This window comes from Lissotriton helveticus, chromosome 8 (assembly GCF_964261635.1).
Source record: "Lissotriton helveticus chromosome 8, aLisHel1.1, whole genome shotgun sequence".
NCBI lineage: Eukaryota > Metazoa > Chordata > Amphibia > Caudata > Salamandridae > Lissotriton > Lissotriton helveticus.
In genome coordinates, this window is record NC_136069.1 from 1,521,729,439 (window position 1) to 1,521,749,376 (window position 19,938).

Below are 19,938 nucleotides of genomic sequence, written 5' to 3' on the forward strand. Positions count from 1 at the left end.
AAAGTGGTGTTACTTTTTGAAGAAAGAGGTTACTTTTTGAAGAAAGAAGTATTACTTTGAGTCAAACGAGAATTGAACTTCAGAGAAGAACTGAAGTCTAGCATCGCCAATGCTGCCACGAGGGGCCTTGGCACATGACTGGTAACTCGAACTCCATGCAGTTAAAGCCACATTTGGGTAATCTATTACCTGAGCTGGGGACACCCTATTATTACCGTCAGACGTGGTCAAATCCACCTTCTTTAGGGCATGAGATCGGAACTCACCTTTCCTCTGGGCACCTCTGGTGCTCGCCCAGGGGCTCGCTTATTAAAGTGCATAGAAAATGTCCATCCATCAACCAGAAAAGTCAGTGTGGAATGGGACTACACCGGTCAATGCCTCGGTCAATCGACAATGCCATTTGCCCTTGTAAATCAGACTTAGGAGTCCCATGTTTGATTTTTACCACTGCATGGAAGTGCCAAAAGTTGAATTTGCAGTCGTAAGTCACTTTACTCTGGTGTAATATTGCCCCACGGTTGTCGGATACAGCTAGTTCGACTTTATCCTAATGTCCCTACTAAAGTCGGATCCTTATCTGGATTGAACCCAGTGTGTGGTTAAACCCCCAAGAAGGAAAAGGAGAAGAGAAAGAGAGAATACAGTGGACACCCTCATCTCTCAGTCATGGAGAAACTCTCTAAGAGATGGGTCAGCAGTATGGCAAGTTGTGGGGGTTAGGCCACTGGAATTATTTGATTCTGCTGCTGCTTTTTTCCCCCGCATAATTATGGATTTGCTACATTTGCCACATAATTCGTCAATTGCTGCATAATCTTCAGATTTTAACAAAAAATTTTTTTGGTTCTAACTCAAACGGATCAAAAGTTATTATTAAAAAAACCATTGCGACACATATTTCTGAGGACTAGAAGTCCCTTCACAAAGGTTGACTGGTCAGCTATTAGTTGCTTGTTGCTTTATTTGGTGTTAAATTGGTATTAATGAGGTCAAATATTTTCCCAAACAGTGTTCTAATGAGTAAAAATGACAACATAATCAACTAATACTCTCACAAAATGTGCTGCATAATTAGCATTTTCATGCTGCATAATGTAGTCAAACCTGCCGCATAAATTGTTCTCCTCTTCCCTGTAACTAGTCTCCTGAGCCCAGAAACGAAAATGGAGTCCAGTGAAGACTGCTAAGTAATGGACACAGACAGGAGGGCACAACATGCTACAAGCAGTTTATGACTACAGACATTGATGCAAAACTCTAACCTAAAGGGATTGGAGAAGGGGAAGAAAACCAAGGTAAGGCATGGAAAACTGAATGAAGAGGGAATAGCAACATATACAACAGCTAAAGTTGCCATACGCCGAGCTACATGTAGCCGTCCAATGTATGGTGCAAATTCTCTGGCGACCCGGAAGTGCAAACATGACACGTGAGTTCTATTAATGCCCCTCATGTCGATATATCAGTCCAGAAAGTCATTAATATGCACTCATGCAACGTAGTAAAGGCAGTAGTGTGTGCAGATTTATGACTTTATTTATCAATCTTGTTTCAATAAAGCTCGTAATGTGAGGGAATTAAAGAGAATTGTACATCCTTACAGGAAGCACCCAGGAACATGTACGTAATTGTAGAAACAGCGTCCAGATAGTTGATTGCTGATCCTGGCCGGAACAAGTCAATAAGCTGTAAAAATATCAATTTCTGTTGCAAATAGCACCTTTCTGATTGTGTCCCGCATTGTAGGTGTTGATTTCGGTCCAAAGAAAAACCAAAGGTGGTGATGGACGCAGCGTTGACAATACGAACACTCACCCCCAGTCAACTGATCTGGGTTTAATCCATCACCGTTCGCCCTAAATTGGCAGGGTATGCTCAGACGTGAGTCCCTTGCTCACTTTGCCACTGGAGTCAAGCAAGCCCGGCTGAAGACGGCTGTAATGCCAGAAAATAGTCCTGGGAAGCTTGATTCCGGTCCAGGGAAGACATGGCTTGGCAGTTCGGGCTGGACTGTTCCCATGAGGCACAGGGTCAGACTGATTTGCATATGGCCATGTCTGAACTGGGGTGGCGGAGTGAGATAAAGAACGGTGATGGATTAAACCCAGATCAGTTGACTGGGGGTGAGTGTTTGCATTGTCAACGCTCCGTCCATCATCACCTTTGGTTTTTCTTTGTTTGCCCTAAGTTGGCAGGGTATGATCAGATGTGAGTCTCTTGCTCACTTTGCCACTGGAGTCAAGCAAGCCCGGCTGAAGACGGCTGTAATGCCAGAAACCGGTCCTGGGAAGCTTGATTCCGGTCCAGGGAAGACATGGCTTGGCAGTTCGGGCTGGACTGTTCCCATGAGGCACAGGGTCAGACTGATTTGCATATGGCCATGTCTGAACTGGGGTGGCGGAGTGAGCTAAAGAACGGTGATGGATTAAACCCAGATCAGTTGAGTGGGGGTGAGTGTTTGTATTGTCAACGCTCCGTCCATCACCACCTTTGGTTTTTCTTTGTTCGCCCTAAGTTGGCAGGGTATGTTCAGACGTGAGTCCCTTGCTCACTTTGCCACTGGAGTCAAGCAAACCCGGCTGAAGACGGCTGTAATGCCAGAAACCGGTCCTGGGAAGCTTGATTCCGGTCCAGGGAAGACATGGCTTGGCAAGTCGGGCTGGACTGTTCGCATGAGGCACAGGGTCAGACTGATTTGCATATGGCCATGTCTGAACTGGGGTGGCGGAGTGAGCAAAAGAACGGTGATGGATTAAACCCAGATCAGTTGACTAAGGGTGAGTATTTGTATTGTCAACGCTCCGTCCATCATCACCTTTGGTTTTTCTTTGTTCGCCCTATGTTGGCAGGGTATGCTCAGACGTGAGTCCCTTTCTCACTTTGCCACTGGAGTCAAGCAAGCCCGTCTGAACACGGCTGTAATGCCAGAATCCGGTCCTGGTAAGCTTGATTCCGGTCCAGGGAAGACATGGCTTGGCAGTTCGGGCTGGACTGTTCGCATGAGGCACAGGGTCAGACTGATTTGCATATGGCCATGTCTGAACTGGGGTGGCGGAGTGAGCAAAAGAACGGTGATGGATTAAACCCAGATCAGTTGACTGGGGGTGAGTGTTTGTATTGTCAACGCTCCGTCCATCATCACCTTTGGTTTTTCTTTGTTCGCCCTAAGTTGGCAGGGTATGCTCAGACGTGAGTCCCTTGCTCACTTTGCCACTGGAGTCAAGCAAACCCGGCTGAAGATGGCTGTAATGCCAGAAACCGGTCCTGGGAAGCTTGATTCCGGTCCAGGGAAGACATGGCTCGGCAGTTCGGGCAGGACTGTTCCCATGAGGCACAGGGTCAGACTGATTTGTATATGGCCATGTCTGAACTGGGGTGGTGGAGTGAGCTAAAGAACGGTGATGGATTAAACCCAGATCAGTTGACTGGGGGTGAGTGTTTGTATTGTCAACGCTCCGTCCATCATCACCTTTGGTTTTTCTTTGTTCGCCCTAAGTTGGCAGGGTATGCTCAGACGTGAGTCCCTTGCTCACTTTGCCACTGAAGTCAAGCAAGCCCGGCTGAAGACGGCTGTAATGCCAGAAACCGGTCCTGGGAAGCTTGATTCCAGTCCAGGGAAGACATGGCTTGGCAGTTCGGGCTGGACTGTTCCCGTGAGGCACAGGGTCAGACTGATTTGCATATGGCCATGTCTGAACTGGGGTGGCGGAGTGAGCTAAAGAACGGTGATGGATTAAACCCAGATCAGTTGACTGGGGGTGAGTGTTTGTATTGTCAATGCTCCGTCCATCATCACCTTTGGTTTTTCTTTGTTTGCCCTAAGTTGGCAGGGTATGCTCAGATGTGAGTCCCTTGCTCACTTTGCCACTGGAGTCAAGCAAGGCCGGCTGAAGACGGCTGTAATGCCCGAAACCGGTCCTGGGAAGCTTGATTCCGGTCCAGGGAAGACATGGCTTGGCAACTCGGGCTGGACTGTTCCCACGAGGCACAGGGTCAGACTGATTTGCATATGGCCATGTCTGAACTGGGGTGGCGGAGTGAGCTAAAGAACGGTGATGGATTAAACCCAGATCAGTTGACTGGGGGTGAGTGTTTGTATTGTCAACGCTCCGTCTATCATCACCTTTGTTTTTTCTTTGTTCGCCCTAAGTTGGCAGGGTATGCTCAGACGTGAGTCCCTTCCTCACTTTGCCACTGGAGTCAAGCAAGCCCAACTGAAGACGGCTGTAATGCCAGAAACCGGTCCTGGGAAGCTTGATTCCGGTCCAGGGAAGCCATGGCTTGGCAGTTCGGGCTGGACTGTTCCCATGAGCACAGGGTCAGACTGATTTGCATATGGCCATGTCTGAACTGGGGTGGCGGAGTGAGCAAAAGAACGGTGATGGATTAAACCCAGATCAGTTGACTGGGGGTGAGTGTTTGTATTGTCAACGCTCCGTCCATCATCACCTTTGGTTTTTCTTTGTTCGCCCTAAGTTGGCAGGGTATGCTCAGACGTGAGTCCCTTCCTCACTTTGCCACTGGAGTTAAGCAAGCCCAGCTGAAGACGGCTGTAATGCCAGAAACCGGTCCTGGGAAGCTTGATTCCGGTCCAGGGAAGACATGGCTTGGCAGTTCGGGCTGGACTGTTCCCATGAGCACAGGGTCAGACTGATTTGCATATGGCCATGTCTGAACTGGGGTGGCGGAGTGAGCTAAAGAATGGTGATGGATTAAACCCAGATCAGTTGACTGGGGGTGAGTGTTTGTATTGTCAACGCTCCGTCCATCATCACCTTTGGTTTTTCTTTGTTCACCCTAAGTTGGCAGGGTATGCTCAGACGTGAGTCCCTTCCTCACTTTGCCACTGGAGTCAAGCAAGCCCTGCTGAAGACGGCTGTAATGCCAGAAACCGGTCCTGGGAAGCTTGATTCCGGTCCAGGGAAGACATGGCTTGGCAGTTCGGGCTGGACTGTTCCCATGAGCACAGGGTCAGACTGATTTGCATATGGCCATGTCTGAACTGGGGTGGCGGAGTGAGCTAAAGAATGGTGATGGATTAAACCCAGATCAGTTGACTGGGGGTGAGTGTTTGTATTGTCAACGCTCCGTCCATCATCACCTTTGGTTTTTCTTTGTTCACCCTAAGTTGGCAGGGTATGCTCAGACGTGAGTCCCTTGCTCACTTTGCCACTGGAGTCAAGCAAGCCCAGCTGAAGACGGCTGTAAAGCCAGAAACTGGTCCTGGGAAGCTTGATTCCGGTCCAGGGAAGACATGGCTTGGCAGTTCGGGCTGGACTGTTCCCATGAGGCACAGGGTCAGACTGATTTGCATATGGCCATGTCTGAACTGGGGTGGCGGAGTGAGCTAAAGAACGGTGATGTATTAAACCCAGATCAGTTGACTGGGGGTGAGTGTTTGTATTGTCAACGCTCCGTCTATCATCACCTTTGGTTTTTCTTTGTTCGCCCTAAGTTGGCAGGGTATGCTCAGACGTGAGTCCCTTCCTCACTTTGCCACTGGAGTCAAGCAAGCCCAACTGAAGACGGCTGTAATGCCAGAAACCGGTCCTGGGAAGCTTGATTCCGGTCCAGGGAAGACATGGCTTGGCAGTTCGGGCTGGACTGTTCCCATGAGCACAGGGTCAAACTGATTTGCATATAGCCATGTCTGAACTGGGGTGGCGGAGTGAGCAAAAGAACGGTGATGGATTAAACCCAGATCAGTTGACTGGGGGTGAGTGTTTGTATTGTCAACGCTCCGTCCATCATCACCTTTGGTTTTTCTTTGTTCGCCCTAAGTTGGCAGGGTATGCTCAGACGTGAGTCCCTTCCTCACTTTGCCACTGGAGTCAAGCAAGCCCAGCTGAAGACGGCTGTAATGCCAGAAACCGGTCCTGGGAAGCTTGATTCCGGTCCAGGGAAGACATGGCTTGGCAGTTCGGGCTGGACTGTTCCCATGAGCACAGGGTCAGACTGATTTGCATATGGCCATGTCTGAACTGGGGTGGCGGAGTGAGCTAAAGAATGGTGATGGATTAAACCCAGATCAGTTGACTGGGGGTGAGTGTTTGTATTGTCAACGCTCCGTCTATCATCACCTTTGTTTTTTCTTTGTTCGCCCTAAGTTGGCAGGGTATGCTCAGACGTGAGTCCCTTCCTCACTTTGCCACTGGAGTCAAGCAAGCCCAACTGAAGACGGCTGTAATGCCAGAAACCGGTCCCGGGAAGCTTGATTCCGGTCCAGGGAAGCCATGGCTTGGCAGTTCGGGCTGGACTGTTCCCATGAGCACAGGGTCAGACTGATTTGCATATGGCCATGTCTGAACTGGGGTGGCGGAGTGAGCAAAAGAACGGTGATGGATTAAATCCAGATCAGTTGACTGGGGGTGAGTGTTTGTATTGTCAACGCTCCGTCCATCATCACCTTTGGTTTTTCTTTGTTCGCCCTAAGTTGGCAGGGTATGCTCAGACGTGAGTCCCTTCCTCACTTTGCCACTGGAGTCAAGCAAGCCCAGCTGAAGACGGCTGTAATGCCAGAAACCGGTCCTGGGAAGCTTGATTCCGGTCCAGGGAAGACATGGCTTGGCAGTTCGGGCTGGACTGTTCCCATGAGCACAGGGTCAGACTGATTTGCATATGGCCATGTCTGAACTGGGGTGGCGGAGTGAGCTAAAGAATGGTGATGGATTAAACCCAGATCAGTTGACTGGGGGTGAGTGTTTGTATTGTCAACGCTCCGTCCATCATCACCTTTGGTTTTTCTTTGTTCACCCTAAGTTGGCAGGGTATGCTCAGACGTGAGTCCCTTCCTCACTTTGCCACTGGAGTCAAGCAAGCCCCGCTGAAGACGGCTGTAATGCCAGAAACCGGTCCTGGGAAGCTTGATTCCGGTCCAGGGAAGACATGGCTTGGCAGTTCGGGCTGGACTGTTCCCATGAGCACAGGGTCAGACTGATTTGCATATGGCCATGTCTGAACTGGGGTGGCGGAGTGAGCTAAAGAATGGTGATGGATTAAACCCAGATCAGTTGACTGGGGGTGAGTGTTTGTATTGTCAACGCTCCGTCCATCATCACCTTTGGTTTTTCTTTGTTCACCCTAAGTTGGCAGGGTATGCTCAGACGTGAGTCCCTTGCTCACTTTGCCACTGGAGTCAAGCAAGCCCGGCTGCAGACGGCTGTAAAGCCAGAAACTGGTCCTGGGAAGCTTGATTCCGGTCCAGGGAAGACATGGCTTGGCAGTTCGGGCTGGACTGTTCCCATGAGGCACAGGGTCAGACTGATTTGCATATGGCCATGTCTGAACTGGGGTGGCGGAGTGAGCTAAAGAACGGTGATGTATTAAACCCAGATCAGTTGACTGGGGGTGAGTGTTTGTATTGTCAACGCTCCGTCTATCATCACCTTTGGTTTTTCTTTGTTCGCCCTAAGTTGGCAGGGTATGCTCAGACGTGAGTCCCTTCCTCACTTTGCCACTGGAGTCAAGCAAGCCCAACTGAAGACGGCTGTAATGCCAGAAACCGGTCCTGGGAAGCTTGATTCCGGTCCAGGGAAGACATGGCTTGGCAGTTCGGGCTGGACTGTTCCCATGAGCACAGGGTCAAACTGATTTGCATATACCCATGTCTGAACTGGGGTGGCGGAGTGAGCAAAAGAACGGTGATGGATTAAACCCAGATCAGTTGACTGGGGGTGAGTGTTTGTATTGTCAACGCTCCGTCCATCATCACCTTTGGTTTTTCTTTGTTCGCCCTAAGTTGGCAGGGTATGCTCAGACGTGAGTCCCTTCCTCACTTTGCCACTGGAGTCAAGCAAGCCCAGCTGAAGACGGCTGTAATGCCAGAAACCGGTCCTGGGAAGCTTGATTCCGGTCCAGGGAAGACATGGCTTGGCAGTTCGGGCTGGACTGTTCCCATGAGCACAGGGTCAGACTGATTTGCATATGGCCATGTCTGAACTGGGGTGGCGGAGTGAGCTAAAGAACGGTGATGGATTAAACCCAGATCAGTTGACTGGGGGTGAGTGTTTGTATTGTCAACGCTCCGTCCATCATCACCTTTGGTTTTTCTTTGTTTGCCCTAAGTTGGCAGGGTATGCTCAGACGTGAGTCCCTTGCTCACTTTGCCACTGGAGTCAAGCAAGCCCGTCTGAACACGGCTGTAATGCCAGAATCCGGTCCTGGTAAGCTTGATTCCGGTCCAGGGAAGACATGGCTTGGCAGTTCGGGCTGGACTGTTCGCATGAGGCACAGGGTCAGACTGATTTGCATATGGCCATGTCTGAACTGGGGTGGCGGAGTGAGCAAAAGAACGGTGATGGATTAAACCCAGATCAGTTGACTGAGGGTGAGTGTTTGTATTGTCAACGCTCCGTCCATCATCACCTTTGTTTTTTCTTTGTTCACCCTAAGTTGGCAGGGTATGCTCAGACGTGAGTCCCTTGCTCACTTTGCCACTGGAGTCAAGCAAGCCCGGCTGAAGACGGCTGTAATGCCAGAAACTGGTCCTGGGAAGCTTGATTCCGGTCCAGGGAAGACATGGCTTGGCAGTTCGGGCTGGACTGTTCCCATGAGGCACAGGGTCAGACTGATTTGCATATGGCCATGTCTGAACTGGGGTGGCGGAGTGAGCTAAAGAACGGTGATGGATTAAACCCAGATCAGTTGACTGAGGGTGAGTGTTTGTATTGTCAACGCTCCGTCCATCATCACCTTTGGTTTTTCTTTGTTCGCCCTAAGTTGGCAGGGTATGCTCTGACGTGAGTCCCTTGCTCACTTTGCCACTGGAGTCAAGCAAGCCCGTCTGAACACGGCTGTAATGCCAGAATCCGGTCCTGGTAAGCTTGATTCCGGTCCAGGGAAGACATGGCTTGGCAGTTCAGGCTGGACTGTTCGCATGAGGCACAGGGTCAGACTGATTTGCATATGGCCATGTCTGAACTGGGGTGGCGGAGTGAGCAAAAGAACGGTGATGGATTAAACCCAGATCAGTTGACTGGGGGTGAGTGTTTGTATTGTCAACGCTCCGTCCATCATCACCTTTGGTTTTTCTTTGTTCGCCCTAAGTTGGCAGGGTATGCTCAGACGTGAGTCCCTTGCTCACTTTGCCACTGGAGTCAAGCAAACCCGGCTGAAGATGGCTGTAATGCCAGAAACCGGTCCTGGGAAGCTTGATTCCGGTCCAGGGAAGACATGGCTTGGCAGTTCGGGCAGGACTGTTCCCATGAGGCACAGGGTCATACTGATTTGTATATGGCCATGTCTGAACTGGGGTGGTGGAGTGAGCTAAAGAACGGTGATGGATTAAACCCAGATCAGTTGACTGGGGGTGAGTGTTTGTATTGTCAACGCTCCGTCCATCATCACCTTTGGTTTTTCTTTGTTTGCCCTAAGTTGGCAGGGTATGCTCAGACGTGAGTCCCTTGCTCACTTTGCCACTGGAGTCAAGCAAGCCCGGCTGAAGACGGCTGTAATGCCCGAAACCGGTCCTGGGAAGCTTGATTCCGGTCCAGGGAAGACATGGCTTGGCAGCTCGGGCTGGACTGTTCCCACGAGGCACAGGGTCAGACTGATTTGCATATGGCCATGTCTGAACTGGGGTGGCGGAGTGAGCTAAAGAACGGTGATGGATTAAACCCAGATCAGTTGACTGGGGGTGAGTGTTTGTATTGTCAACGCTCCGTCTATCATCACCTTTGTTTTTTCTTTGTTCGCCCTAAGTTGGCAGGGTATGCTCAGACGTGAGTCCCTTCCTCACTTTGCCACTGGAGTCAAGCAAGCCCGGCTGAAGACGGCTGTAATGCCCGAAACCGGTCCTGGGAAGCTTGATTCCGGTCCAGGGAAGACATGGCTTGGCAGCTCGGGCTGGACTGTTCCCACGAGGCACAGGGTCAGACTGATTTGCATATGGCCATGTCTGAACTGGGGTGGCGGAGTGAGCTAAAGAACGGTGATGGATTAAACCCAGATCAGTTGACTGGGGGTGAGTGTTTGTATTGTCAACGCTCCGTCTATCATCACCTTTGTTTTTTCTTTGTTCGCCCTAAGTTGGCAGGGTATGCTCAGACGTGAGTCCCTTCCTCACTTTGCCACTGGAGTCAAGCAAGCCCAGCTGAAGACGGCTGTAATGCCAGAAACCGGTAATGGGAAGCTTGATTCCGGTCCAGGGAAGACATGGCTTGGCAGTTCGGGCTGGACTGTTCCCATGAGCACAGGGTCAGACTGATTTGCATATGGCCATGTCTGAACTGGGGTGGCGGAGTGAGCTAAAGAACGGTGATGGATTAAACCCAGATCAGTTGACTGGGGGTGAGTGTTTGTATTGCCAACGCTCCGTCCATCATCACCTTTGGGTTTTCTTTGTTCACCCTAAGTTGGCAGGCTATGCTCAGACGTGAGTTCCTTGCTCACTTTGCCACTGGAGTCAAGCAAGCCCGGCTGAAGACGGCTGTAAAGCCAGAAACTGGTCCTGGGAAGCTTGATTCCGGTCCAGGGAAGACATGGCTTGGCAGTTCGGGCTGGACTGTTCCCATGAGGCACAGGGTCAGACTGATTTGCATATGGCCATGTCTGAACTGGGGTGGCGGAGTGAGCTAAAGAACGGTGATGTATTAAACCCAGATCAGTTGACTGGGGGTGAGTGTTTGTATTGTCAACGCTCCGTCTATCATCACCTTTGGTTTTTCTTTGTTCGCCCTAAGTTGGCAGGGTATGCTCAGACGTGAGTCCCTTCCTCACTTTGCCACTGGAGTCAAGCAAGCCCAACTGAAGACGGCTGTAATGCCAGAAACCGGTCCTGGGAAGCTTGATTCCGGTCCAGGGAAGACATGGCTTGGCAGTTCGGGCTGGACTGTTCCCATGAGCACAGGGTCAAACTGATTTGCATATAGCCATGTCTGAACTGGGGTGGCGGAGTGAGCAAAAGAACGGTGATGGATTAAACCCAGATCAGTTGACTGGGGGTGAGTGTTTGTATTGTCAACGCTCCGTCCATCATCACCTTTGGTTTTTCTTTGTTCGCCCTAAGTTGGCAGGGTATGCTCAGACGTGAGTCCCTTCCTCACTTTGCCACTGGAGTCAAGCAAGCCCAGCGGAAGACGGCTGTAATGCCAGAAACCGGTCCTGGGAAGCTTGATTCCGGTCCAGGGAAGACATGGCTTGGCAGTTCGGGCTGGACTGTTCCCATGAGCACAGGGTCAGACTGATTTGCATATGGCCATGTCTGAACTGGGGTGGCGGAGTGAGCTAAAGAATGGTGATGGATTAAACCCAGATCAGTTGACTGGGGGTGAGTGTTTGTATTGTCAACGCTCCGTCTATCATCACCTTTGTTTTTTCTTTGTTCGCCCTAAGTTGGCAGGGTATGCTCAGACGTGAGTCCCTTCCTCACTTTGCCACTGGAGTCAAGCAAGCCCAACTGAAGACGGCTGTAATGCCAGAAACCGGTCCTGGGAAGCTTGATTCCGGTCCAGGGAAGCCATGGCTTGGCAGTTCGGGCTGGACTGTTCCCATGAGCACAGGGTCAGACTGATTTGCATATGGCCATGTCTGAACTGGGGTGGCGGAGTGAGCAAAAGAACGGTGATGGATTAAACCCAGATCAGTTGACTGGGGGTGAGTGTTTGTATTGTCAACGCTCCGTCCATCATCACCTTTGGTTTTTCTTTGTTCGCCCTAAGTTGGCAGGGTATGCTCAGACGTGAGTCCCTTCCTCACTTTGCCACTGGAGTCAAGCAAGCCCAGCTGAAGACGGCTGTAATGCCAGAAACCGGTCCTGGGAAGCTTGATTCCGGTCCAGGGAAGACATGGCTTGGCAGTTCGGGCTGGACTGTTCCCATGAGCACAGGGTCAGACTGATTTGCATATGGCCATGTCTGAACTGGGGTGGCGGAGTGAGCTAAAGAATGGTGATGGATTAAACCCAGATCAGTTGACTGGGGGTGAGTGTTTGTATTGTCAACGCTCCGTCCATCATCACCTTTGGTTTTTCTTTGTTCACCTTAAGTTGGCAGGGTATGCTCAGACGTGAGTCCCTTCCTCACTTTGCCACTGGAGTCAAGCAAGCCCCGCTGAAGACGGCTGTAATGCCAGAAACCGGTCCTGGGAAGCTTGATTCCGGTCCAGGGAAGACATGGCTTGGCAGTTCGGGCTGGACTGTTCCCATGAGCACAGGGTCAGACTGATTTGCATATGGCCATGTCTGAACTGGGGTGGCGGAGTGAGCTAAAGAATGGTGATGGATTAAACCCAGATCAGTTGACTGGGGGTGAGTGTTTGTATTGTCAACGCTCCGTCCATCATCACCTTTGGTTTTTCTTTGTTCACCCTAAGTTGGCAGGGTATGCTCAGACGTGAGTCCCTTGCTCACTTTGCCACTGGAGTCAAGCAAGCCCGGCTGAAGACGGCTGTAAAGCCAGAAACTGGTCCTGGGAAGCTTGATTCCGGTCCAGGGAAGACATGGCTTGGCAGTTCGGGCTGGACTGTTCCCATGAGGCACAGGGTCAGACTGATTTGCATATGGCCATGTCTGAACTGGGGTGGCGGAGTGAGCTAAAGAACGGTGATGTATTAAACCCAGATCAGTTGACTGGGGGTGAGTGTTTGTATTGTCAACGCTCCGTCTATCATCACCTTTGGTTTTTCTTTGTTCGCCCTAAGTTGGCAGGGTATGCTCAGACGTGAGTCCCTTCCTCACTTTGCCACTGGAGTCAAGCAAGCCCAACTGAAGACGGCTGTAATGCCAGAAACCGGTCCTGGGAAGCTTGATTCCGGTCCAGGGAAGACATGGCTTGGCAGTTCGGGCTGGACTGTTCCCATGAGCACAGGGTCAAACTGATTTGCATATACCCATGTCTGAACTGGGGTGGCGGAGTGAGCAAAAGAACGGTGATGGATTAAACCCAGATCAGTTGACTGGGGGTGAGTGTTTGTATTGTCAACGCTCCGTCCATCATCACCTTTGGTTTTTCTTTGTTCGCCCTAAGTTGGCAGGGTATGCTCAGACGTGAGTCCCTTGCTCATTTTGCCACTGGAGTCAAGCAAGCCCGTCTGAACACGGCTGTAATGCCAGAATCCGGTCCTGGTAAGCTTGATTCCGGTCCAGGGAAGACATGGCTTGGCAGTTCGGGCTGGACTGTTCGCATGAGGCACACGGTCAGACTGATTTGCATATGGCCATGTCTGAACTGGGGTGGCGGAGTGAGCAAAAGAACGGTGATGGATTAAACCCAGATCAGTTGACTGAGGGTGAGTGTTTGTATTGTCAACGCTCCGTCCATCATCACCTTTGTTTTTTCTTTGTTCACCCTAAGTTGGCAGGGTATGCTCAGACGTGAGTCCCTTGCTCACTTTGCCACTGGAGTCAAGCAAGCCCGGCTGAAGACGGCTGTAATGCCAGAAACTGGTCCTGGGAAGCTTGATTCCGGTCCAGGGAAGACATGGCTTGGCAGTTCGGGCTGGACTGTTCCCATGAGGCACAGGGTCAGACTGATTTGCATATGGCCATGTCTGAACTGGGGTGGCGGAGTGAGCTAAAGAACGGTGATGGATTAAACCCAGATCAGTTGACTGAGGGTGAGTGTTTGTATTGTCAACGCTCCGTCCATCATCACCTTTGGTTTTTCTTTGTTCGCCCTAAGTTGGCAGGGTATGCTCTGACGTGAGTCCCTTGCTCACTTTGCCACTGGAGTCAAGCAAGCCCGTCTGAACACGGCTGTAATGCCAGAATCCGGTCCTGGTAAGCTTGATTCCGGTCCAGGGAAGACATGGCTTGGCAGTTCAGGCTGGACTGTTCGCATGAGGCACAGGGTCAGACTGATTTGCATATGGCCATGTCTGAACTGGGGTGGCGGAGTGAGCAAAAGAACGGTGATGGATTAAACCCAGATCAGTTGACTGGGGGTGAGTGTTTGTATTGTCAACGCTCCGTCCATCATCACCTTTGGTTTTTCTTTGTTCGCCCTAAGTTGGCAGGGTATGCTCAGACGTGAGTCCCTTGCTCACTTTGCCACTGGAGTCAAGCAAACCCGGCTGAAGATGGCTGTAATGCCAGAAACCGGTCCTGGGAAGCTTGATTCCGGTCCAGGGAAGACATGGCTTGGCAGTTCGGGCAGGACTGTTCCCATGAGGCACAGGGTCATACTGATTTGTATATGGCCATGTCTGAACTGGGGTGGTGGAGTGAGCTAAAGAACGGTGATGGATTAAACCCAGATCAGTTGACTGGGGGTGAGTGTTTGTATTGTCAACGCTCCGTCCATCATCACCTTTGGTTTTTCTTTGTTTGCCCTAAGTTGGCAGGGTATGCTCAGACGTGAGTCCCTTGCTCACTTTGCCACTGGAGTCAAGCAAGCCCGGCTGAAGACGGCTGTAATGCCCGAAACCGGTCCTGGGAAGCTTGATTCCGGTCCAGGGAAGACATGGCTTGGCAGCTCGGGCTGGACTGTTCCCACGAGGCACAGGGTCAGACTGATTTGCATATGGCCATGTCTGAACTGGGGTGGCGGAGTGAGCTAAAGAACGGTGATGGATTAAACCCAGATCAGTTGACTGGGGGTGAGTGTTTGTATTGTCAACGCTCCATCTATCATCACCTTTGTTTTTTCTTTGTTCGCCCTAAGTTGGCAGGGTATGCTCAGACGTGAGTCCCTTCCTCACTTTGCCACTGGAGTCAAGCAAGCCCGGCTGAAGTCGGCTGTAATGCCCGAAACCGGTCCTGGGAAGCTTGATTCCGGTCCAGGGAAGACATGGCTTGGCAGCTCGGGCTGGACTGTTCCCACGAGGCACAGGGTCAGACTGATTTGCATATGGCCATGTCTGAACTGGGGTGGCGGAGTGAGCTAAAGAACGGTGATGGATTAAACCCAGATCAGTTGACTGGGGGTGAGTGTTTGTATTGTCAACGCTCCGTCTATCATCACCTTTGTTTTTTCTTTGTTCGCCCTAAGTTGGCAGGGTATGCTCAGACGTGAGTCCCTTCCTCACTTTGCCACTGGAGTCAAGCAAGCCCAGCTGAAGACGGCTGTAATGCCAGAAACCGGTAATGGGAAGCTTGATTCCGGTCCAGGGAAGACATGGCTTGGCAGTTCGGGCTGGACTGTTCCCATGAGCACAGGGTCAGACTGATTTGCATATGGCCATGTCTGAACTGGGGTGGCGGAGTGAGCTAAAGAACGGTGATGGATTAAACCCAGATCAGTTGACTGGGGGTGAGTGTTTGTATTGCCAACGCTCCGTCCATCATCACCTTTGGGTTTTCTTTGTTCACCCTAAGTTGGCAGGCTATGCTCAGACGTGAGTTCCTTGCTCACTTTGCCACTGGAGTCAAGCAAGCCCGGCTGAAGACGGCTGTAAAGCCAGAAACTGGTCCTGGGAAGCTTGATTCCGGTCCAGGGAAGACATGGCTTGGCAGTTCGGGCTGGACTGTTCCCATGAGGCACAGGGTCAGACTGATTTGCATATGGCCATGTCTGAACTGGGGTGGCGGAGTGAGCTAAAGAACGGTGATGGATTAAACCCAGATCAGTTGACTGGGGGTGAGTGTTTGTATTGTCAACGCTCCGTCTATCATCACCTTTGGTTTTTCTTTGTTCGCCCTAAGTTGGCAGGGTATGCTCAGACGTGAGTCCCTTGCTCACTTTGCCACTGGAGTCAAGCAAGCCCGTCTGAACACGGCTGTAATGCCAGAATCCGGTCCTGGTAAGCTTGATTCCGGTCCAGGGAAGACATGGCTTGGCAGTTCGGGCTGGACTGTTCACATGAGGCACAGGGTCAGACTGATTTGCATATGGCCATGTCTGAACTGGGGTGGCGGAGTGAGCAAAAGAACGGTGATGGATTAAACCCAGATCAGTTGACTGGGGGTGAGTGTTTGTATTGTCAACGCTCCGTCCATCATCACCTTTGGTTTTTCTTTGTTCGCCCTAAGTTGGCAGGGTATGCTCAGACGTGAGTCCCTTGCTCACTTTGCCACTGTAGTCAAGCAAACCCGGCTGAAGATGGCTGTAATGCCAGAAACCGGTCCTGGGAAGCTTGATTCCGGTCCAGGGAAGACATGGCTTGGCAGTTCGGGCAGGACTGTTCCCATGAGGCACAGGGTCAGACTGATTTGTATATGGCCATGTCTGAACTGGGGTGGTGGAGTGAGCTAAAGAACGGTGATGGATTAAACCCAGATCAGTTGACTGGGGGTGAGTGTTTGTATTGTCAACGCTCCGTCCATCATCACCTTTGGTTTTTCTTTGTTCGCCCCAAGTTGTCAGGGTATGCTCAGACGTGAGTCCCTTGCTCACTTTGCCACTGAAGTCAAGCAAGCCCGGCTGAAGACGGCTGTAATGCCAGAAACCGGTCCTGGGAAGCTTGATTCCAGTCCAGGGAAGACATGGCTTGGCAGTTCGGGCTGGACTGTTCCTGTGAGGCACAGGGTCAGACTGATTTGCATATGGCCATGTCTGAACTGGGGTGGCGGAGTGAGCTAAAGAACGGTGATGGATTAAACCCAGATCAGTTGACTGGGGGTGAGTGTTTGTATTGTCAACGCTCCGTCCATCATCACCTTTGGTTTTTCTTTGTTTGCCCTAAGTTGGCAGGGTATGCTCAGACGTGAGTCCCTTGCTCACTTTGCCACTGGAGTCAAGCAAGCCCGGCTGAAGACGGCTGTAATGCCCGAAACCGGTCCTGGGAAGCTTGCTTCCGGTCCAGGGAAGACATGGCTTGGCAGCTCGGGCTGGACTGTTCCCACGAGGCACAGGGTCAGACTAATTTGCATATGGCCATGTCTGAACTGGGGTGGCGGAGTGAGCTAAAGAACGGTGATGGATTAAACCCAGATCAGTTGACTGGGGGTGAGTGTTTGTATTGTCAACGCTCCGTCTATCATCACCTTTGTTTTTTCTTTGTACGCCCTAAGTTGGCAGGGTATGCTCAGACGTGAGTCCCTTCCTCACTTTGCCACTGGAGTCAAGCAAGCCCAACTGAAGACGGCTGTAATGCCAGAAACCGGTCCTGGGAAGCTTGATTCCGGTCCAGGGAAGACATGGCTTGGCAGTTCGGGCTGGACTGTTCCCATGAGCACAGGGTCAGACTGATTTGCATATGGCCATGTCTGAACTGGGGTGGCGGAGTGAGCAAAAGAACGGTGATGGATTAAACCCAGATCAGTTGACTGGGGGTGAGTGTTTGTATTGTCAACGCTCCGTCCATCATCACCTTTGGTTTTTCTTTGTTCGCCCTAAGTTGGCAGGGTATGCTCAGACGTGAGTCCCTTGCTCACTTTGCCACTGGAGTCAAGCAAGCCCGGCTGAAGACGGCTGTAAAGCCAGAAACTGGTCCTGGGAAGCTTGATTCCGGTCCAGGGAAGACATGGGGCAGTTCGGGCTGGACTGTTCCCATGAGGCACAGGGTCAGACTGATTTGCATATGGCCATGTCTGAACTGGGGTGGCGGAGTGAGCTAAAGAACGGTGATGGATTAAACCCAGATCAGTTGACTGGGGGTGAGTGTTTGTATTGTCAACGCTCCGTCTATCATCACCTTTGGTTTTTCTTTGTTCGCCCTAAGATGGCAGGGTATGCTCAGACGTGAGTCCCTTCCTCACTTTGCCACTGCAGTCAAGCAAGCCCAACTGAAGACGGCTGTAATGCCAGAAACCGGTCCTGGGAAGCTTGATTCCGGTCCAGGGAAGACATGGCTTGGCAGTTCGGGCTGGACTGTTCCCATGAGCACAGGGTCAAACTGATTTGCATATGGCCATGTCTGAACTGGGGTGGCGGAGTGAGCAAAAGAACGGTGATGGATTAAACCCAGATCAGTTGACTGGGGGTGAGTGTTTGTATTGTCAACGCTCCGTCCATCATCACCTTTGGTTTTTCTTTGTTCGCCCTAAGTTGGCAGGGTATGCTCAGACGTGAGTCCCTTCCTCACTTTGCCACTGGAGTCAAGCAAGCCCAGCTGAAGACGGCTGTAATGCCAGAAACCGGTCCTGGGAAGCTTGATTCCGGTCCAGGGAAGACATGCCTTGGCAGTTCGGGCTGGACTGTTCCCATGAGCACAGGGTCAGACTGATTTGCATATGGCCATGTCTGAACTGGGGTGGCGGAGTGAGCTAAAGAACGGTGATGGATTAAACCCAGATCAGTTGACTGGGGGTGAGTGTTTGTATTGTCAACGCTCCGTCCATCATCACCTTTGGTTTTTCTTTGTTTGCCCTAAGTTGGCAGGGTATGCTCAGACGTGAGTCCCTTGCTCACTTTGCCACTGGAGTCAAGCAAGCCCGGCTGAAGACGGCTGTAATGCCCGAAACCGGTCCTGGGAAGCTTGATTCCGGTCCAGGGAAGACATGGCTTGGCAGCTCGGGCTGGACTGTTCCCATGAGGCACAGGGTCAGACTGATTTGCATATGGGCATGTCTGAACTGGGGTGGCGGAGTGATCTAAAGAACGGTGATGGATTAAACCCAGATCAGTTGACTGGGGGTGAGTTTTTGTATTGTCAACGCTCCGTCTATCATCACCTTTGGTTTTTCTTTGTTCGCCCTAAGTTGGCAGGGTATGCTCAGACGTGAGTCCCTTCCTCACTTTGCCACTGGAGTCAAGCAAGCCCAGCTGAAGACGGCTGTAATGCCAGAAACCGGTCCTGGGAAGCTTGATTCCGGTCCAGGGAAGACATGGCTTGGCAGTTCATGCTGGACTGTTCCCATGAGGCACAGGGTCAGACTGATTTGCATATGGCCATGTCTGAACTGGGGTGGCGGAGTGAGCTAAAGAACGGTGATGGATTAAACCCAGATCAGTTGACTGGGGGTGAGTGTTTGTATTGTCAACGCTCCGTCCATCATCACCTTTGGTTTTTCTTTGTTCGCCCTAAGTTGGTAGGGTATGCTCAGACGTGAGTCCCTTGCTCACTTTGCCACTGGAGTCAAGCAAGCCCGGCTGAAGACGGCTGTAATGCCCGAAACCGGTCCTGGGAAGCTTGATTCCGGTCCAGGGAAGACATGGCTTGGCAGCTCGGGCTGGACTGTTCCCATGAGGCACAGGGTCAGACTGATTTGCATATGGCCATGTCTGAACTGGGGTGGCGGAGTGAGCTAAAGAACGGTGATGGATTAAACCCAGATCAGTTGACTGGAGGTGAGTGTATGTATTGTCAACGCTCCGTCTATCATCACCTTTGGTTTTTCTTTGTTCGCCCTAAGTTGGCAGGGTATGCTCAGACGTGAGTCCCTTCCTCACTTTGCCACTGGAGTCAAGCAAGCCCATCTGAAGACGGCTGTAATGCCAGAAACCGGTCCAGGGAAGACATGACTTGGCAGTTCGGGCTGGACTGTTCCCATGAGCACAGGGTCAGACTGATTTGCATATGGCCATGTCTGAACTGGGGTGGCGGAGTGAGCTAAAGAATGGTGATGGATTAAACCCAGATCAGTTGACTGGGGGTGAGTGTTTGTATTGTCAACGCTCCGTCCATTATCACCTTTGGTTTTTCTTTGTTCGCCCTAAGTTGGTAGGGTATGCTCAGACGTGAGTCCCTTGCTCACTTTGCCACTGGAGTCAAGCAAGCCCGGCTGAAGACGGCTGTGATGCAAGAAACCGGTCCTGGGAAGCTTGATTCCGGTCCAGGGAAGACATGGCTTGGCAGTTCGGGCTGGACTGTTCCCATGAGGCACAGGGGCAGACTGATTTGCATATGGCCATATCTGAACTGGGGTGGCGGAGTGAGCTAAAGAGCGGTGATGGATTAAACCCAGATCAGTTGACTGGGGGTGAGTGTTTGTATTTCCAACGCTCCGTCCATCATCACCTTTGGTTTTTCGTTGATTTCGGTCCATCTGAGATTAGCAAATTGAATTGACACTCATTTATTGTTTTATGGTTTTTACTATAATGTACAAATCAAAGAAACAGACTTACAATTATATCTTCTATCTTAGCGACATTGACATTTACTCTAAAATGTTGATGT

The 19,938-nt window shown here is 51.2% G+C and overlaps 1 long non-coding RNA gene across 1 annotated transcript in view; it reads left to right on the forward strand.

Annotated features, from left to right (window-relative positions):
* Window positions 1-1,163: 1,163 nt before the first annotated feature.
* Window positions 1,164-19,938, forward strand: part of LOC144772038 (uncharacterized) — an 87,417-nt gene continuing 68,642 nt past the window's right edge. Inside the window, exon 1 of the long non-coding RNA XR_013599610.1 lies at window positions 1,164-1,298. This is a non-coding gene — a long non-coding RNA (uncharacterized LOC144772038). The remainder of the gene's footprint in view (window positions 1,299-19,938) is intronic.